The following is a 22,048-nucleotide window of genomic DNA, read 5'->3' as shown; positions in this document are numbered from 1 at the left end:
GCATTTGTGGTCTGTCTAGGTTCAAGAAATTGAACCAAAATGCATCCCAAAACTCATCAACTCTTTCCTTGTTGCGTTCCGTGGAGGCAGTTCGAGAGCGACCGCTACGAGGCTCATCTTGGATACTCTTGTTCCCATCTTCGAAATGTTTCACCCATCTCTTAACACTACTGATGCCCATGCACACATCTCCGTATGCATGCTAAAGTCTGAGGTGAATTTCAGCAGCAGATTTTTCTTCTATAACAAGGAATTTAGTGACTACACGATGTCAAAACGAACCATCGTTGTCGACATTGCCTGTGGTCACATGGTAGAAGTTAATGACGTCACAATATGTCAATACATAGTGTAAAGTCTGTAGATTATGATCATATAATCGTTTTTGTTACGTTGTTGGAATTGAAATTATTGCAATGTGTTTCTCATGCCTTCCAATACAACTCTTTGTGATGACTAGTTGCAGGAAATGGGAGCTAAAGTCGGATTTTTCATTTTTTTTTTTTTTGTGGTTTCAAAAAGAGGACGAAATACTGAGAATTTAAAAAAAATCATGATTCTAGGTGCTATAGTTTGTAATATATTACTTAATGAATATTGATATTACATTATGCACTTTTCGAGAACAATACAAATTAAAGTTTTCACTTGTTTTCTTAGCAACTATAAGAAAGATTTAAGTGTTTAAGAACCACTGTGTAGAACTACGTCCTAGTTTAGTACGCAAAAAAGCCTACAGGTACCGCAAGATGTCAAAAACTAGAAATGCAGTTTTTATACTGCAAATTCGTTATTTTGTTCTCCTGTAAAATTTCGATTCACGACTTTAGGTCCCTTTTCGCGCAACGGGTCACAATTTATGATTGCCACAGTTCGACAGGTGGTCCGGGTGGAATTCGTGAATCTGGTGCTGACAGGTGAGCCACCTTGGTTCAGGTCTGGCCTATATCAGAATCGAAGACCCGTACTATTCCCAAAATTTCACCCAAGCCTAATTTTATCTATTGCAGATAAAAGATAAATTGAAGGGGAAGTTAAAATATTTCTTGAAATGATAGAGGGAAACGGGAGTTTCCTGAGAAAAACTCTCCCTAACTTCTTCGCACACCACAAATTCTATTACGAGCTTTCTTAATGGAATACCAACGCGCCAGCGCTGAGCCGCAGGAGAGTAAAATTACCCGGTTATCTATAGTAATTGATGATTGGTATGTCTCTGAAGGTCATAGCTGCTCAGCTGACTACGTACAGTGCACTGTCTATAGAATCAAGGCGATGGACTGTTAAATAAACTATCAACCATAAATTTATCCACCGGTGGTGGAGGTGGTGGTGGTGGTGGTGGTGACGACGACTCTTTGAATATTTGTTTCTGACAAACTATACGTTCAATTGACGTACATCGTAATAATTGCAAGTGAATGGGACACAAGTATGAGTCATTAAAAAGTGAGCGCCAAGTTGAAACACTCGTTGGACTTGCAGTTTCGTCCGATTTCTGTCACGAGTTTTATGGCGCGCTGTCTTAATAATGTATATAAAGAGAGTGTGTGAAGGCAGATGTAGTGTGTTTGTAGCCTTTGAATCGATACGTCCATCGAGAATCGATTTTCTTTCACCTTGACAGGATTGCGGTGGCAGTGTGCAGTCGAAAGGAACGTTTAGATATTAAAATGACTGTATGTTTCTGTACCTCAACTCCGGTGCTTCTAAAGCAAGACAGCAGTGTAGCTTTAATAAATTTGTACATGCGTTACTATTGTTAGAACTGAACTGGTTGTATGGCATATATTCTTTGTGGTCAAATTTTCTCTATGTGCTCTTCTGTTTTATTGAAAGTTAACATTCCATACATTGTTAATAATAATAATAATAATAATAATAATAATAATAATAATAATAATAATAATAATAATAATAATAACATTCTATTATTATGCAACGAAATATATGAGAAAGACGACTGGCCTGAAGATTTCACGGAGACAGCGTTGCTTCCAATAATACCGAAGAAAAATAATGCCAAGAAATGTAATGAGTTCAGGACTATCAGCCTGATATCACACTCGGCGAAGATTCTTCTGCGAATACTGAATCGATGTTTATGTTGTAAGATGGAAGAACAGTTGGAAGAAGAGCAGTTTGGCTTCAGGAAGGGAAAAGGTACGAGAGATGCAATTGGACTGCTACGAACAATGGGCGAAAGATATCTAGAGAAGAGTAAAGAAGTGTCTATAGTATTTGTGGACCTAGAAAAGGCGTTTGACAGAGTGGATTGGAATAAACTGACTGGTATTCTAAAGAAAATTGGCAGGAATTGGAAAAAGAGAAGGCTGTTCAGTAACCTTTATATCAGCGGTGACCACAACTCGAGCTGCAGTAATTAAATACGACAAAAAGCCTATGAAGTAAGGAGACGGAGGAAAGGTACTTGGCATGAAAACTACAACCAGTAGTTGTAAATATAATAATAAATAAAAATCTAAAAAAAAAAAATAAAATTTTAACAAACTTAAAATGATAGTTATTATAAAACCAACACTAATCAAAACTAATAAAAATTACTAACATCTTGATCAATCCCGCGGATAGAAATATCAAGCTTTCCTGTATCAGTAATGTCACTGCTGTCATCAAGAGCCAGTGAATAATATACGATTTCTCTTGCTTCTTTTTGCAACCTTCCTCTTGAATATAATCTGGAATTTTCTGAATTCTTCTCTCGGATACTTGGTCGAGAAATTCGTAGTTTTTCAAAATTAAAAACTTCTTATGGACAAGTTATTTAAGCTATTTTAATCATTACTCTGTTGAAAAATTCTGTTCTATTAAAAGGCTTTAAAGCACGAGATACTTCAAACCCCATTAGGTAGCTGACTTCCTTACATTTATTTCTCTCATCTTTCCCTTCCTGGCTATGAATTAAGACATGTCAATTCCTGGCGTTTAACAGTTTTTGGCACATAATATTGAATCATTTTTTCTACAATATTATTATTAAATGAATAACTAATAAATAGATAGATTAAGAAGATTAAAATTGAGATAAAACCTAATAATTTTATCCTTCTAGGGAGTTCTAAAAAATCAATATTCATGCACGTACAGAAGAATTATAGGAACACATAGGCCTACTTAGTGGTCAATAATAATAATAATAATAATAATAATAATAATAATAATAATAATAATAATAATAATAAAAATTATTCAGCGTATCAATTAATGTTTCTATAAAATACTTCTAATTGAACCGTTGAGCAAAGTAAAGATATTACATTTTGTCCGACAGAACAACAAATAAGTTCTCCTTCTCATTCTTTATGAAACCACCTCTTACTGCTTGTAGAGACAGAGTTTGTAGTACAGAGTTTGTTTCAGTACGTGAATGAAAAACACAGCAATGTATAGGAAACTCCTCATACCCATTTGAATGTATGTGATTACACGATGTAATCACGACACCCTCTTTGGTCACCGCTGCTTTATATGAAACCTGTTCAGTAACCTTTATAGGAAACGACTCAAAGTCACTGTAATAAATTAATAATAATTTTGAATGTAAAACGTTATTTACTTCTTTGCGGACAATTAGAGTGTTTCACTTAGATTTTGTTGCAAAATAAAATTTGTACATTGAGTATTGTATTATCCAGTAATATGTGTGAAGTAATTGTTTTACTCACAGTGGCTTTTCCACACTAGTTCATACACTGATATGTGTGCTTAAAATACAACTTTACGCTTTGACGCAGAAAAATAATTTGTAGATCACAGACAGAGACATACAGGTATCCGTTGACGATTGTCTTCTAATGTAGATATTCCTTGTTTTCAGAAACCATCACAAAAGCAAGACGTGGTGAAATGGCTCGCCTAACAGCTACGATGTCTTGTACGTAGGCACATGTTCACAATCCGGTGAGTCTTAAAATTTTCTGTTGAATGTAGGCACATCTCTTCTTAGGATGGACCCCTTTTTCCTGCTATGACTGTATTAATTAATTCCTCTAAAATGAACAAGATTTTTGGGCCATGTGCTAAGACGGTGGTATTAGACCGTAATAGGCTATTAGGCATAGTACACGAAACGAAGACGAAACAACTACTTTTTAGAGTAACTTTTAAATTTGATGTACGAGTATATCATTCTTAGGGTGACGAGACGTCCTCTTTTGTCCAGACATGTCCTCGTTTTAAGCCTTTGTCCTGTCCGGGTGGATTTCTTTTTAATCAAGAAATGTCCTCCTTTTCGTAACTTGTATGCCTGGTCCTTTGAAATTATCTGATTTGACGCCTTTTTCAAGTAATAAAAATTTTATTGGCTACATTTAGGTTAGGTTACCTGTGGGAGCGGGACCAATGTCAAGTATGCCTTATTTCGAACGTTACTCCGTGCTACAGGAAAGCATTTTCCATAGCTCGACAAACGCATTCTCGCTGTAGTGTGTAAGGAGACTAAAGTTGCATCTACACCGTTCAATTTTCCATGCGCGTATGCATACAATCTGGGAGGAATATTGAAAGAATCAAGTTTTAAACATACGTTCAAGTAAGATGTATGAAGATTTTGTGTATACATGTTGCGCCGTTTTGAACGTCGTCTTCACTGTGTAAATGTATTAATTAATATTAAATATCAATCTTGCATTCATTGCTTGAAAACGTAAAGTTGAAAAAAAAGTTTAACCGTGTAGATGCATCTTAATGGATTCATTCTCATCGATTTACGGGGAAATAGTTGGCGACACTGACTAAACAAAAGAACAAACATGCGATAAATTTATAGCGATAAATCTAGCTGCAAAAATTATCGCGATGTATGACTGTGATTGCTTGCAATTCAAAATTTCATTACACTTCATTGGTCGAAAATGGAATTTCGTCATATAAATGGAAATGTCAACAGTAATCCCACTAGAGGTTTTGATTTGTCTAGAGAAAATCAAAACTCGAGTGGGATTTAATTGCCTATGACACGATTAGAGAAAGTATATAAAGATTAGAGGAAATAAAGTACTCTAATACAATAAAATAGGTATTAATTGACTTGCTAAAATTCTATTTCACTAATGTTGTTTCACCAAAACGTTTGAACGGAACCGTCATAATCAGTTTACTATGTATACGGTAAACAAAAATGAAGATCGCAAAGCATGTTTTATAGTAAAGTAAAGAATTTGCAGTTTGAAATGTTGCCAAACAAAGAAAGAAATGGCAAAGAGGTGATAAAAAGAAAAGATATAAAGATTGAAAGAAATAAACTATTCTAATACAATAAAATAGACATTGACTTATTAAAATTCTATTTTACTAATGTTAGTTTTACCAAAACACTTAAACGAAGACGCCATTTTCAGTCGACTATCTATGCTGGAAACAAGTGACGATCGCAAAGCATGTTTTATAGTACCATAAAGAATTTGCAGTTTGAAATGTTGGCAAACGAAACAAATGGTAGGGAATGATAAAAACAAACAGATGCTAAGGAAGTGATAACAATAAACAAATGCTAGGGAAGTGATGAAATTGTAGCTATGGATAAACAGCCATGATTGGTTGAAACACGTTTTATTGGTCAAAAGTAGTATGACGTAGTAAAAGTGTGATAGTCAAGCAAAAATTGTGATTTGTAAGAAAATTGTTATCTTATGAACTAGTTCTCAAATTTAAAATTCCATGCTCTCTTTTCTTTGTCATGAAATATAAGTCCTTCACAGAAGATTTTTAAAAGCAAAAACATTTCTGAAGCCGTCAGAGATGTTTTGAATTTACGAATAATTTAATATCATTAAAATACGTGAAAATTAATATCTAAGGAACTAATGAATGAAACTTGATGAAATTTGGTACTGTTATTGAACGTACAGACACAACGAACCCGCCGAATTTCAAAGAAATTAATCAAAAACTTTAAAAGTTTCAAAACTCCGTTCCAGTATCCCTTGAAAAGATATCTGTCGCGAATTACTGTACATCGTATAAGTTATCTGTAGACCTCTGAATGGGTGTTTAACCATAGAGGTTTGTATTTGTATGGCGACCCATAATGTAAGCATGGAGAATTATGGTATAGCCAGCTGTCGAACCTGATTTTGTAAAATTTCCATAGTTGCTTAATAGGATTGAGATCTGGGAAGTTCTTGGGCCGGCCGGTCCAAGTGGTGAAAGCATCGTTGTTTCAGAAGTTAACTCATCGAAGTGTCGTACTATGCCCTTTGACCACGTCAGATAAATCTGCAGTCAACCTTGCCAATGACGGTCGTTCAGTAACTGCAAACACGTACTTTGCCCCTAAAACGGCATGTGGTCTGTTCCACCGTTCGAGGGTGCTCGATTACACTGACTTGTAGCGTTTGAAAGTGTAATTACACGCTAACGGAGTGCATGCGCACAGAAAAACAGAACAGGAAAATTCGCTCAGTGTCCATTCTTTATAATTTCTATTCGTTGGTAGGCCTATATCCAGCAATATGGATCTGCAGAAATTTTCTTGTTTGTACATATAACTTTCAAAAGTAAAGTTTCTTTTGTCGATGAGCTAGTGGAATTTTTTCCTTAATAGACTATATTTGAATCATATGAATGATCCACAACTCTCTTTGCCTTTTTCACCACAACCGTGACACAACTAGATAGGAGGAAGTAGTATTTACTGTAAAACCCAGCTAAGTTAATCCTCTAATATAGCTCTATACTTCGTTCGATAATGTCTGACAGGCCTTGTATATATTGTCGGTAGAAAGAGAGAGAAGGGTAATTGCTATTGAACCAATGACAGAAGTCTTATTCCATTCTTATAGCTCGCGCAAGAAACGATTACCGAAAACCAATGGTGGCGTTGCTGTCTGTTTTGACGTGTGTATGTAGGCACACTGAGGGGGAAGAGGTACGAGCCGATGGAAGTACTGTCTCTTCCAAGAAGATGAACAAATGAGGACATCGCTGTGAAAATAAAGAACGTAGGAAGAGAAAAATTCGAAGCTAATTAAACGCGCAACATATGTTTACGAATTAAATAATAATACCGTTCGATACAAAACATACATTCACATGCAATGGAACAAACTAAAGTCGTAATGTATCACAACGCAAGACTGATACTATCGATGTCATTTCTCTTCCGACTGTAATCTTGAATATCATTCAAGTTATCTCGTGACCTTTCCTCTCGCCCGCTCTTCCTTATCGCAGTGTTTGATTCGCATTCCTTCCGTCGGTAATCCGTACTTGCGAAACCTATCTTAAAGTTGGGCGGTCTGAAGCGTTGTACCTTCGCCCAACTTCATGACAAGCGTGGAAATGAGACCTCTGCCATTGATTAAATAGCGATTATACTTCTCTCCTTCTCTGTCGGCAATATTTACATCGCCTGTCTGGCATTATGGAACGAAGTATAGATATATGTTGCCTGACATGCAACGCAGTATTCGAGTAAACGGAAATTGCATTACGGTGTGTCCGTGTGGCATATATCTGCAGTAATTGCTACATAGCGTTTTGTAAAACGCTCAATATAGCTGCATGTACCGCATCGTGTGTCCGTAGTAATATAATAGTTTGTGATTATAAAAATAAACATAATTCATAATTCAAGAATAGCCCATTCCATGGCTTACCTGCAGGTTATGGTGCTCGGAATTTAGAACGACACGAAACAGTCGTTTCTTCCATGAATGAAACTGCAATCAATTTATCGTGAATCCTTTACAAACAATGATTTTGACTTAGACTTCTGTTGTTAGTCCTTTCTTTCTATACTAATTACTTTCTTTTCTGTAATTCTTTCTCACTCTCTCCTTTTCTTTCTTAGCTCTTAAAGTCTTTAGGAACTTAAGCCGGAGTGTAAATTTGTTTTGTTTTTGTTTTCTGGGACTTCGTACATATTTCAACTGAAGTTGCGGGAGTCATTATGACTCACAAGCAAACATTCTGTTGGGAGCAGATAAAAAAGTTATTTTTTTTCTTTCACTATACTAATAATGTCAAAAGAAGTGCTTATACAAATTTTGGCCACTCGACCTTAATTACCATGACAATTAACAGAAAGAAAACACAGTTTCATTGGAAAAATTTATTGCAACATACACAACAATTGTTAAGCTATTTTTAAACATATTCCCCACCGGAATTGAGACATTTGTCATCTCATGGGATCGACAGAGAAGTACAGACGGCTGTCCAATCCTAGGCGGCTGACTTCTATGACACAAGGATATAAAAATTGATCTCACGATGTGACAAATGTCTCAATTTCAGTGGGGATATGTTGACAAATAGCGCAACAATTGCTATATCTGTTTCAATAAATCTTTTCATGCAATTGTCCTTTTTTCTGTAAACTGTCCCAGGAAAAATCACTTTCTGGACAGCCTTGTATTAGCGGTCGAGTGGCCAAAATTTGTAGAAACACTTCTTTTGACATTATTAACATGGTGGAAGGAAAAACAATTAACTTTTTTATCTGCCCCAATCAGAATGTTTGCTTGTTAGCACGACACAGGACTTCGTCTGTGGCTTCAGTGCTAGCGTGCTGGCCTACCATCCAAGTGGCCGGGTTCGAATCCTGTAGGGTCTGTGTGAAATTCCTGATGCACAAAGCAGATGTTGCAGAAGGTTTTCCTCTTGGTACTCCTGTTTCCCTTTATCATTCCACTAACACACTTCAATTCCCTCTGATTCCATCCATTATTTGCAATAGTAAAAAACAGGGGTGATGTCTTGGGGCAGCACTGGTTTCCGGTGTTGATCTGGGGTCTAAGGACTTGGGGCTCCGGGTTCTGGGTTCAGGCTCGTCAGCAGATGATAGTACCTTACCTGCAGGGCCCAGAAAGAATGGTCCGCCTGTCAGCATCAGGTTCATAAATGTCACCGGACCATCCGTCTGACTTAACGATTATCGGATGTAGGATATGCAAGGTCCTAAGCAGTCTAAGTGAAAATATCCCGGGTCCAGTCCTCGTGATATCATTCAAGACAGCACAGGATATCTCGCTCATCATGAACGAACTTGTATGCTCTAACGGGAACTCTAACCAACGACCTTTGCTTTGACCCAACTTTGAAGTTACGCATGCCTCTCCACATCACTTGATTCGAAATTTGTTATTATCAACAACCTATCCAATTAAATGTTTGTAATTAATTTTTATGCAAAAGATAACAATAAGCATTTGCTTCGTTAGATTACAGGCGAAGTACCGTTACAGAGACGTCTGTGTTCTCCATTTCGTATCCTCTCATACGCCTTCCGTTATTTATTGTCGGTAGTTGTATCTGTTCCTTAGGAGTTTCATATGCAATCGATATTCTCGCCCCCTCGATCTCTGTCTCTTCCGACGGGCCGCGAGCCTGGAAGACTCCTTCCGTCACAAACTGATTTCCTGCCTCACTGATGGGGACGTCGCCACCAACCTCATTTTAACGTCTCGTACTGTAAAGTAAACAAATTTCACTCACTTCACCAACTTGTTTCTTACATAAAAGTCTTCAATGTGGAGACGATAGAAATTTAAGAGTAAATTTCATTACAATTTTATGTTTTTTGTTACGCGATAACAATGAATATAACATCTGTATTTTCAATTACAGTTATTATTTTTATGTAAGTTGCCTTGGGGGAATAACACCATGTTAGTGTCTGGGCATTTTTCAAGGTGAGGACATGCTGTTTTGTTCACAAAACTAACTGCCGCTCTCGTCTGCTCATACATCATTGAAATAAATAACATTATAAATGTTTAAATGAGACAAAAAAACAAAACAGAACAGTATCTTAGTTATCAAAATGTTCTGGTTCTATTATATGTTACCTATAATTATACAGGGTGTTAAGAAAAAAGTATCCAATAATGTCTATAAGCATGGGTCCTACAACACATACTTTCTGAGATCTGTACACTTGTTCATAAGAGATCCTCAATGTGTCGTCCATTCATGGTAATGCATTCCTCTGCTCTTTAGCGTAAGGAATTTCGTACTCTTTCAAATTTGTTGTTAATACATTAATAAGAAAGTCCTGATAACGATCACCAGTTAATTTCTGTGTAGCACGTATGGCCCTATTAATCTATCACCAAAAACGCCTGCCCATACGTTGATTGAGAATCGGTGCTGATGCCTTGTTTCTTCAACTGAATGGCAATTTTTATCAGCCTACACATGCTGATTACGAAAATTCACAACACCATCTCTGCTGAACTCCGCTCATTCCGCAAACTTTTGTTTTCAGTATTCCTTGCGACGTATCGTCATTCAATGCCAGGGGTGTCAACTACGGTATGATTATCTAGAGTCTGCTGTATTGTAGGGCAGAGAAATATGCATTGCTATGAATGGACGTCACATTGAGCACCTTCTATGTACACTTAGCGGCAAAAAGAATGGGCCGACTCTTGGTCGATAGAAATGCTAAGTTCTATCGCGCGGTTCACTCGTGTAAACGTAACCCACTGCAAGGCATTGCTGTGGTGTCTCTTCATTGAAAGTCGTCCGTCTATAATGCAGTAAACATTACGAGTAGTGTGGGGCCCAGTGGTAAGAAGTCTGACATCCGTATCGCGTATCAGAGGTTGTGAGTTCGCCTTTAACTTTTACTTAATTTATTAGTTTAAATGTGAAATGGCATTTTTTAACAAACTTCGTTGGCCTGTATAAACAAAAATACTTGTTTCACATCCTAAAAAACCGGACGCATATCAAACACAAATAAATAATTAAATTAACAAAAACAAACAATTATTAATATATTAACAAAACAAGGCCTATGGTGGGGACTAGTATCTCGTCCACAAACCACCTGCGTCAACAACTGCCCTCATTCTGCGCGGCATGGAGTCCACGAGATTATGGAACAGGTCTAAATTCTTGGCCATCTCCTCCCACGCATCTAGAACTCTGTGCCACAATTCCTCAGGTGTCCGAACGGGTGGTTGTTCTGCCCAATTAGAGCGTAGGATCTTTTTGACTGCAGCCCACAAATTTTGAATCGGATTCATATCTGGTGAATTTGGAGGTCAGTCGACTGGGTCGACATCACGCCTCCTCGTAAACCATCTTTGAATCTGACTGGCGGTGTGTATCGGATGATTATCCTGCTGGAAGAAAAGTGTTCCTTCTGGATATCATTTTCGGGCGGAAGGGATCATTACATTTGCCAAAATGTGTTCGTAGACTTCTGCCGTAAGCCGCCCGTGGATGCGTTCCAGCAGTCCTGTCCCATCGTATGACATCCACCCCCAACACTCGACCCTCACGCAACCCGACTTGTTAATAATTCGTCTCACGAAGCGTTCATCGTATCGGTGGCCATTCATACAATAAACTAGTGCAGTACTATCGTTGCTATTGGAGACAATTACCTCGTCGGAGAAAATGGCATTTCTCCAATCGAAGTCCTGTCGGAGAGCAGCATACGCAGAATAACCTATGCGAACCAGAGCAATGAGTTATTGTTTCTGTGCCATCTTCAAGCGTAATGACGAGACTGAACGTTGTATTAACAGAGAGCCGTATTGCTTGAAAGAGAGAGGGGGGTTTATTATTTGAATTTGGGCATATTCTAAGAGATATCGCCACATAATTATAGCTTGGCGAGACACATATGGTGGCAAATTTGTAATTAAAAAAAAAGATTTGGGGGAGATTCGAACCTTGAGCTACTATTATCAACGTGTTCAATAGACCAATGCCGCAACGACTTACGCTACTGTGACCGTTAATACCAGTTTGGTATTATACGTGGTTTTCCTATTCATATTCGCTCCGGTTGGTTTTGTATTTATCAATTTTATAATTATTTCACTTTTCAAGGGCCCTGATGAATCTAGAATCAACACGCCATTCGATTTTATTACATATTTTAAACTCTTAAACAAAATACAGCAAATTTAAATGGTTTAATTATGTGTTACCTAGTGAACTACGGCTAGGACGAGACGAGCATGCGCAATGTTATGTCTCTGTAACTTAGAAATTGTCGGCCGGCCCATTCTTTTTGCCGCTAAGTGTACAAGTGTTGAGATCTCAGAAAGTATGTGTTATAGGACACATGTTTATTAGACATCATTTCCTTCTTTTAATGCATACTATCACCTAAAATATTGTATACTTTTTAAACACTCTGTATAAATAAAAAAAAATTTCAAATCAATTTGCATTTCTAAGAAACATAAAACATAACGTTAATATCTTTTACTTGAGATTGCACGCTTGATCTCAAACATATGAAAAGAAAATTCCTAGCCTTTTAATAAGGGCCTAGTAATTAAATAAAGATTGGGTAACGGATTATTATACACTGAAAAGGTAGAGATGATGTTTCAAATAGGCCACTTGATTGTTTATACATATATAACAGTTGCCAAAGTAGATAAAAGTTCAGTCAGGTATAAATAACTGTGGCGATTCAAGGCTGCGTGACGTTCGGGACTTCGGGAGTAATCAATCTGGACGTCTCGAAACACTCAGGAGCAACCTTTACGTCAACGACGCGACATATATAATATTGTCGTGCGGGTTTTTGGCTTTGCGGACGCTGTTACTCTTGCTTTCTCGATCGTTGTTCATCTCTAGTTCAGATATAATCTCACAATTCTAAAGTCAAAGATAACTATCAAACGTACAAAAATGCTGATTTGTCAGAAATTTAAGGACGAACGAAATTAAGGAATGAGTTATTATATCGATTGGCGTTATAGACCTACCACCTTACCCGTTATATGTTCATTTTCATTTTATTTCAATCTATGTTTGTCCTAAGCTCGCTGTAATTCCCGATGGAGTTTTCCAGTTGATCTAATTCCTCCACTAGCACCATGATCCTGTGGGTCTTTGACCTTCTAACGAAAATGTGCACCTGGGTGTTTTCCTTCTGGATAAATGCTGCAAGTACGTGTAATTGGCTTTTTGCTGATATTCAGTACGGATTGCCTTGCGACGTGGCAGTCTTAATGCCTCGCTTTTGTTTGAATATATATATATATATATATATATATATATATATATATATATATATATATATATATTTGTAAGTAGATATTTCGTAAATATTCATTTCAGTATCCGGAATGACTCCTCATTGAATTCTGTTTTAGTATTTCCATTTCTACTAATGGTGGAATTGGTTTTCTTTTGAGTTTTCCGATCAGTATTCAACTCCATATCACATAATCTAAGATTGTTTTTGTTGATTTTAATATTGGTCCTGAGTCATGCATTAATTTTATTCCAAGCTACGTCTTGAATATAGCCAGATTTATTTCTACATATATAACAGTGTTCGTCGGCTTCCTTTGTCCTAACTTCGTTCCTTTCATATCTTCAATTTTTGTGTATTATTTATCTAGAGTCTAATGACTACTTTAATCAATTACAACATCTTATCTGAGCGATTTCTTTTCCCTTTTTCCTTCTTCCGTTAACAAATCTGGTGTTCACACCTGTGGAGTAACAGTTAACGCGTCTGACCGCGAAACCAGGTGACCAGGGTTTGATTCCCGGTCGAGGCAAGTTACCTGGTTCAGGTTTTTCCGGGGTTTTCCCTCAACCCAATATGAACAAATACTGAGTAACTTTCGGTGTTGGACCTCGGACTCATTTCACCGGCATTATCACCTTCATCTCATTCAGACACTAAATAATCTAGGATGTTGATAAAGCGTTGTAAAATAACCTAGTAAAAGAAACAAATCTAATAAGCTCACCTCTGACATCTCCAGAAGTGTCATGAAAATAACAAATAATGAAACCAACAGCCACAAAAGACTCTTTGTAACTGACGTAAAACAGCTTTTGGTAAAGAATCTAACATATAGGCCAAATTATCCAAGACCTATGAGAAAACATATTTCATAGCGAAACCGATAAAATATAACAGACTCTCCAAGACTGTCATAAACATTTTTTGACAAAGAATCCAACAGATAGGGCAGATTTTCCAGTAGTGTCTTGCAATGTTCGAACGTGAGAGAGGGAACCAAGACATTACAGACTTCGTCTTATTTCACATGAAAAACTAATCGAAAATTCTGTGCTACGATCCTTAAGCGGTTAAAACATGAAGGGTTGAGAGTGAAGGATAGCAAATGTTTGTATAGGGAGCTGGAACAAACACGACGGCCTCGTTCTGAAGAGCGAACATCAGCGAATATCGAACTTCGCCATACTCGAGAAACTTAATGCGAATATAGCGCCTATAATGCACGGCGCTATTCTTTAGGACTGGTGTAAAAGTGGCATTGAGTAAGGAATCCAGAATGTAGGCCAGATTCTCTAGGATTGTCGGGAAAATAGTCTTTATAAAGAATCCAACAGATATGGCAGATTCTCCAGGAATGGTGTGAAAGTGGCTTTGGGTAGATTCTCTAGGACTGTAGTGACAATAGTCTTTTGTTTGGAATCCAATAGATAGTATGGATTCTCTAGGAGTGTTTTAAAATTGTTTTTTGGTGACGAATTCAATATATAGGACAGATTCTCCAGGATTGATGTGATAGTAGTAGAGATGAACAACGATAAAGAAAACGGCACTAACAGCGCCCGCAAAATCGAAAAACCGCACGACAGTGTTGCATTATGTCGCGTCCTTGACGTAAAGACTGGTTGTGAGTCTTCCGAGACTCGATATTGTGATCAAGTCCTGAAGTCCCGAAGTCAACAGTTGTTTATACCTGACTGAACTTTTATCTACTTTGCAACTGTTATACAGAATGTTTCCTGGCTGGTGTTACAAACTTTCAGGGATGATGGGGAAGGGCACATGTATCAATTTGAGATAAGGAACCCTGGTCCGGGAATGATTGAGTCCAAAATTATAAGCAAAAATAGTTGTGTGGAAATGGAATTGTAATTTGGCACCACGTGCCCTCCTTCCCTTAACCTTTGGAACAGTCGTGGAAAGATGGTTGTGGCCGGATGTCTCTTGCGTGGGTACTTGGTGCGATACACTCTGTGAGCTTGTCTACTGTTCCCATTGGCTCATCCGTATTCGAAAATCCGACCTGTGTACTCCTCCATTTCACTAGGACTGATCGACTGGACACTGCAATTTGTACACATACACTGCTGTCTACAGACGTGCATACCAGGACCGACCATGTCCGTTACACATTACGCTATCTGCATTGCTTTAGTGTAGTTTCCTGTCCCCATTCCTCAGAAAGCGCACTGAATGGAATACTGTAGGTAGACAACGTAAACAACGTCAGATGAATACAGTATGTGTAAGATGTACAGATAAATAGGCCTACATATAAATAAGGTGTACAGAGGAATAAAATTATTTCATTTCCACAAAACTATTATTGCTTGTAAGTTTCGACTCAGTCATTTCCGGACCAGGGTTCCTTATCTCAAATTGATAAATGTGCCCTTCCCTATCATCCCTGAAAGTATGTAACACTAGCCCGGAAACACTCTGTATATGTATAAACAATCAAGTAGCCTGTTTGAAACATCTCTACCTTTCAGTGTATAATAATCCGTTCCCCAGACTTTATTTAATTACTAGGCCCTTATTGAAAGGCTAGGAATTTTCTTTTCATATGTTTGAGATCAAGTGTGCAATCTCAAGTAAAAAGATATTAATGTCATGTTTTATGTTTCTTAGAAATGCAAATTTATTTGATAATTTTTTTTTTATTTATATAACCACAGGTAATAACATATAATAGAACCAGAACATTTTGATAACTAAGATACTGTTCTGTTTTGTCTTTTTGTCTCATTTAAACATTAATATTATTTATTTCAATGATGTGTGTTATTCAATGTTACGAAATCTTTCCACTCCGACCAAATGCTATTTCGAGAATGACGAGCCGAGACTCGAAAGACAAATGCAGCGAACATAGCGAACGAGAGCGGCAGTTAGTTTTATTCATCTCTAGAAAGTAGAGTTCAGTAACGAATCCAATATATAGCCTATATTACTCTTCACTGACCTTCCTGATGATGGAATCTATACGTAACTCGAAATCCTTTAATGTTTGTACATTGACACGTAATAGATGTTCCAGCACGGTTCAGAATCGATTCTGTTCCAACGTGCTTTAGTACTCGTTCGGAACGTGTGAAATTGGTTCTCGATTAAGAACAGGAACTGGGAATTCTGAACTGCTGACGCATGCGCAGATGGTTTAATCTGAAATTAAGGTTAAAATGCTTCGAGTCTAGACAGGTTAAAATAAAAAAAAAAAATAGTCCATCATGAGTGATTTGGAAGGTGATAGCGATATAGTTTTACGATGAATTAAGTTCGGAAGATGAATATAGGCATAATTTTAATATGAGAAAAGACTCCGAAGGCCGTGAAAGAAGAGTTCAAGAAATGCGTCGAAAGAAGTTCGGCATTAGTTAGGAACGTGTTTTGAATTTCTTTCTGGAACAGACTAATAAAATCCAAAATTCTTGCACCACATTGAATATATAGTGAAAGTATTAACTCATACCGGTTTGTATAGCTTGTTGTGGTCAAGGACATTTCATTTCATGTCTGTGTATGAAACTTATTTCATTTCATAAACACCGTTTATCATGTTAGAATAAACATGTTGAAATATTTATTTTGACAAAACTAAATGGAATATACAAGAATGAGGTTTGTTTTAGAACAGTTAGTAACACATGGTATTTCTTTCTCTAGTACTGACAGCTGCCGTGGCGCTGGTACAGTGTCAAGGAAAATAATTGTAAATATCATTGGTCCACAGGAAGCAGGCTGCGACTTTAATAATTTTATCATTAAACTCAGACTGCAACGATATATTCAGAGATGGTTCCGTTTTACTCACGATAATGCGGCGCCAACAAGGAAATCAATTCACAACTAGGACAAATATTTCGCTGAAACTGGTTATTTATGTGAACAGTGAACACACAGGAAGAAGACATAACCTTGAAAGTGTGGCTTTCGTTCGAGAAGTATTCCAAAATAGACGACAGAAATCAACAAATCGAACGAGTGGAGTACTGGGTGATGTTTTCCATTCCACAGTGTCAAGGATGTTACGCAAGAGATTGTCGCTACGACGGGTACAATTTTCAGCTGTTACCTACATACAGTAAGTTGCAGCCCCGCGATAAATAATCATTTGAGGCTTAACTTTTCTTTTGTTGATTAGTGAAACTAACGTTAGGAGGGTAATTTCCTTTTGCATAAAGTTGTGTTTAGCGACGAAGGTACATTTCACGTTTCAAGTTTGTTGCCATAACTTAAGGCATTTGATTCTCGAAACCCACATAAGATTATATTACCGAACGTTAACAAGACAGTCTAAAGTGCAGCGTGTTTATGCTGTTAGTCAAACACTGCTTTATGGAACACATTTCTTTGTAGAAATTTCTGCCACTAGCGCTGTCTATTTCGATATATTGACGAATTTTCTTTCTTATTCCCAGCTAGATCCCGACAATGATATTCTCCAGCAAAGCGGAGTTGTATCCTACTATCACAGGTGCATCATGAATTTTCTGGTTGAAACGTTAGCACAAGAAAGGATTGGACGCGGTACACACATTACACGGCCACCCAGATCTCCAGATCTAATGTCACTGGACTTCTACATGTGGGGCTTTGTAAAATGCAAAAGCGTATGTGTCGCCTGTGCCGCAAACTAGACAATTGATACGAGGCAGAATAGCAAACGTCCTGGCTTTGATAGCCGTAGAGTTGCTGAGAAAAGTGGCAAGAACTGTAAGTTTGTTTGTATTTCTGATTGTGAAACCTATATGTAACACTTTTAGACTTTAATAAAACTTAGTGATATTTTTTGTTATAGAATAAATCTTACATGTTCATTGTATAGGCTATAGTATAACCAAAACGCATTTTTATATTTGTTTCTTGTAACATGATAAATGGTGTATTGTGCTCAGGTTTACAATGCGTAGAATAAGACAGAGTACAAATACTTGATTACACAAGAGTTGGCTAATGCATTTTGCGAAGCATAGTACATTAGTTAAAATTAATGTTTTGAAATATAGGACATGGAAGACATTATTCAAACCGCTCTCCTAACAATTTTCACCCCTTCTTCCACATTAATCACACATCATTTCAGCTGACTAGAATTGTACATATTCCTATGTAGTCAGTTGTGTGGAAAAAGACTTTCCATCCAACTTAATGCTCTGTACTTAGCATGTGTCCTCTCTGTTGTTAAGAACTAGAATGGCCATTTCTTTTGCACAATAAGATGTGTAGGGTGATTCAGAAATCTGCTCACTATTTCCTTGATTCCTATTGATAGTATTGTTCGTTGAGCAGCGAAAATTTTATTTTAATTATAAATGTGGTGATTATAATAATCTATTATGAATATCTACTTTTAATTCCTTATTAGAAAACAAAACTTATCAACTGTGCTTGGATCGTAAAATATTAGTTATATTTACAAATAACAGACGATGTATTATATTCATGAAGCATAAGTAAAGAGGTCAAGCCTTGTTTATGGCTCAGAAATACCGTTAATATTATATTATTACTATTGTTATTATTATTATTATTATTATTATTATTATTATTATTATTATTATTGTCAACAGACTTCAGTCGTTTTAAATGCAGTATCACAAACTCGAGTTCTTTAAGATAAATTTACGCTTTGGTTAACAAATTACAAACATGCTTGTTGCATTTCTGGTCATATAGGCCTAGTAAACCTTTTTTTTTTTGGATGTATCAAACTTTAACAAGAAATACAGGTTGGATAAAAAAGTATGCGACACTACTTGTAGCTTTCCTATTTAATTTAATGAAAGAACACTATATAGAGAACTTGTAGGAGATGAAAAAGTGAAATTTTGAATATATCCTAATTTCAAAAACTATATTTTTCATTTATAAAGGATGTGTTAAACAGTCTGTCTTTTTTAAATGACACTATAGTAGCTATTTTTTCAATTTGGATTCTTCATATATTAAATAGTAAAAAAATTATTTTTAGCATTTATTAATCATTATTTTGTAAATGGGATTATAAATAAAACCCTATATCTGGGTTTCTTCGGACGGAAAGAAAACTGGAAAACAAGTATCGTAAATTTTATGTACAGTACATTAAATAATCTTATTAATGAATTAGAGGGCTCTGCGTGAAATTAACCGGCCTTTTATCTCTCACTGTAGATCTAAATATTCCAGATGTGCTTAGAGGACGCCCAAACAGAAGAGAGGAAGTCATCTCCAAGAGATGTCGTTCATGTTATTAGGACTACATGTTAATGTCAAATATAAAAATGTTGCGTCTGCCGCATTACCGCTGTGTATCGCCATCACGAGCACTATAAATGCGATGTAAAACTTCAGCATGACTTGCGTCCATAAACACAAAGCAAAAGTGTACGGGTGAGCTTACGCGGACAAAGTTTTCTATGCCAACCAGCCAATCAGAACTCTCGGATACTATGAAGGTCACGACAGCAACGGAGTAACGGTTAGTGCATCTGGCCACGAGACCAGGTGGCCCGGGTTCGATTCCCGGTCGGGGAAAGTTACCTGGTTGAGGTTATTTTCCGGGGTTTTCCCTCAACCCAATATGAGCAAATTTCGGTGTTGGACCCCGGACTCATTTCACCGGCATTATCACATTCATCTAATTCAGACGCTAAAGAACCTAAGATGTTGATAAAGCGTTGTAAAATAACCTACTAAAATAAACAAAAGTAACATCGGCTCCCGCTTCAACACTGAAGACTGGTCGTATCGGTTCCTGCTTCGCAATTAACAGGCCTAGGACTGAAATATTGGCATGATTAAAAATTTTGTTAACGTAAGAACGTTTCGTCTAAGTTATAAAAATAATGTTAACATAAAGTACGTTTCGTCTATGTTATAAACATTGACTTAAAAGTTTGTGGCTCACTTTTTTTCATTTACTGCAGTCTAGTGTTCTTCCCGTGTTGAAAGTCATTTACGACGGCCTCAATAATTGTATCTACTGTGTTCCGTTTCTTTGATTTTCTTCTGTCCTTATTGCTTCGAAGCTTTATGTACTGTACTCGTATCTGTCTGAAAGGTTTGTAATATTGTGATATTAATAATATTATGGTAGTTCTTTTTGAGAATTTTTTACAATTTTACTGAGCGAGAGGAAGATCGGGTTTTTGCGTCAACGTGTTAAGGAAATATTCGTGGACAAGTTTCTGCGCAAAACCGGTTCTTCTCTCGCTGAATAAAATTGTAAAAAATTCTCAAAATATACTATCATAATATTGTTAGTATCACAATATTACCAACCTTTACCCTATATTAGCATGGGCAGCATTAAATTCCTGGTTGAATTTCGCATGGAACGATTCGCAGCAGTTTCTAGTCTGGTTTCTTATATTACCAAAATTAGCCCACATTTCAGGAGAGAAGACAGATTCACAACACACAACGCAAGAGCCGTTCAGGGAAGAACACCGCTCCACACCCGGGAGCCGATACGACTGTTCAAGGAAGAATAACGTTTCAGACAAGGGAGCCAATACGACCATGAAGTGTAGCCACAGGAGCCGATACTACTACCCCGCTGGAATTTACTGTAGTACAGCAGACCAGTATATCTTCGGCTTCTAAAATCTCGTAGGTACAATTTATAGCGAATGTCGAAATCTGAGTAGGTCTGTATTTTCAAAATGCGTCTGCTGATAATACCTCATGTGTGCGTAAAGGTTCTATATTTTACAAATAAATGCACAGGGTCAGGTATGTATGGAGATCAATTTTATCATTTGTTTTAATATTGGTGTCGGCGGAGATTGTTGAAGATTGATTTGTAATTTTGGCGGAGATTAGGCCTAATGGAAATTTTGGAAAATACACTTATTTTGAAATTGGACTATTAACTCAGTATGAATATTACTTTCCAAATAATTAACATTAAAGATTCGTTGGATTCTGTTAAAGGTGCGATATGGCCAATAGAAAATATCTATATATTTTTTGGATTGAGACTGTATTTAACAAATATTCATTAAAAACGAAAAAAAACTTGCACCCTCAAATTAATATTTTAAAATTATTAGTGAAATGTTGAATTCTCCATGTCTTGAGTTCACTAATGTAATCAGAACACCTGGAATACCATGTAATGTAGCCTACTTGGATATATAACAAATTCAAGTGAAAAAAAAATATCCGAAAAAAACTAAAAATATGAAATTCGCTATAAAACGACGCAGTAGTACTAATTCTCGAATGTGTTCATATTTCGCTATTAGAACTGTATTTCGCGATTGTTTTATCCGCATATTATTAATCAGAATCACTTACTTCGTAATGATTAGTAAAAACCTATTGTATATCTATTACGTCGTGATTTTCGCGATCTCCATAAACACCCGGCCCTGCAAATGCATAACTGTTGTTGGCTGAAATGTAAAAAGAATAAGAAGTTATTTTGCTCACTTGTATGATTTCCTCAAATGCAGTTACAAGGTTTTAAAAGTAAGCCCACGATATGTGTTCTGAGTTGGTCTCGAATTTCTTGAACCTTACCTGCAATCCATAACATTCAAACAGTATCTTGACATACATCTGGACCTGACAGAGAGATACTTGATTAAACCCTCTTGTACACCAGTCAACATGACATATGTCCTACATCTAAGATAACATTGAAAAAGAAAATTTGCGTAGGTGGGGATCGAATTCTCGGCCAAGGTCTCCACGCAGTTTGAAAATTGCGGATATTTGGCTTGGCTGTGTCAGTAACAGAATATCTGAACAGACGATATTTCTCAGTCTTGCCGCTGTATTTGAGTTGGGCAAGTCCGGTAAATCACCTACCCTCATAAAACTTTACTCATCAATGTCCATAAAATGACAAAATCGATAAGAAGCGAAGGACGAGTAAAGACAGAAGGCTCGTAATGACTGTCTACTTTAATGCTCTGTTAGTACAAATTTTATTCCGATTGACTTAATTTTAACTGATACCTTTGAATCCCACAGACCCACGCCGTAGGAACTCGATGCAATATTAAGTACAAATTGTTAGTTTCAAATACTAATTTCTGAGTGGAAGAAGTCAGTAGTGAGAGTTATTTGTTAATAGAG

General features: G+C 36.8%; 1 protein-coding gene across 1 annotated transcript in view; it reads left to right on the top strand.

Annotated features, from left to right (window-relative positions):
- The window catches only part of LOC138696326 (fibronectin type III domain-containing protein 5), a 1,093,145-nt gene that overhangs the window by 381,562 nt on the left and 689,535 nt on the right, over positions 1-22,048 (top strand). Inside the window, exon 3 of the mRNA XM_069821140.1 lies at positions 3,839-3,921. The gene's annotated coding sequence lies outside the window, so the exon portion shown is untranslated. The remainder of the gene's footprint in view (positions 1-3,838; positions 3,922-22,048) is intronic.

Source organism: Periplaneta americana, chromosome 1 (genome assembly GCF_040183065.1).
Source record: "Periplaneta americana isolate PAMFEO1 chromosome 1, P.americana_PAMFEO1_priV1, whole genome shotgun sequence".
In the NCBI taxonomy this organism is placed as follows: Eukaryota; Metazoa; Arthropoda; class Insecta; order Blattodea; family Blattidae; genus Periplaneta; species Periplaneta americana.
Note: the sequence above shows the minus strand (reverse complement) of the source record. Positions and strands in the feature narration are given on the sequence as shown.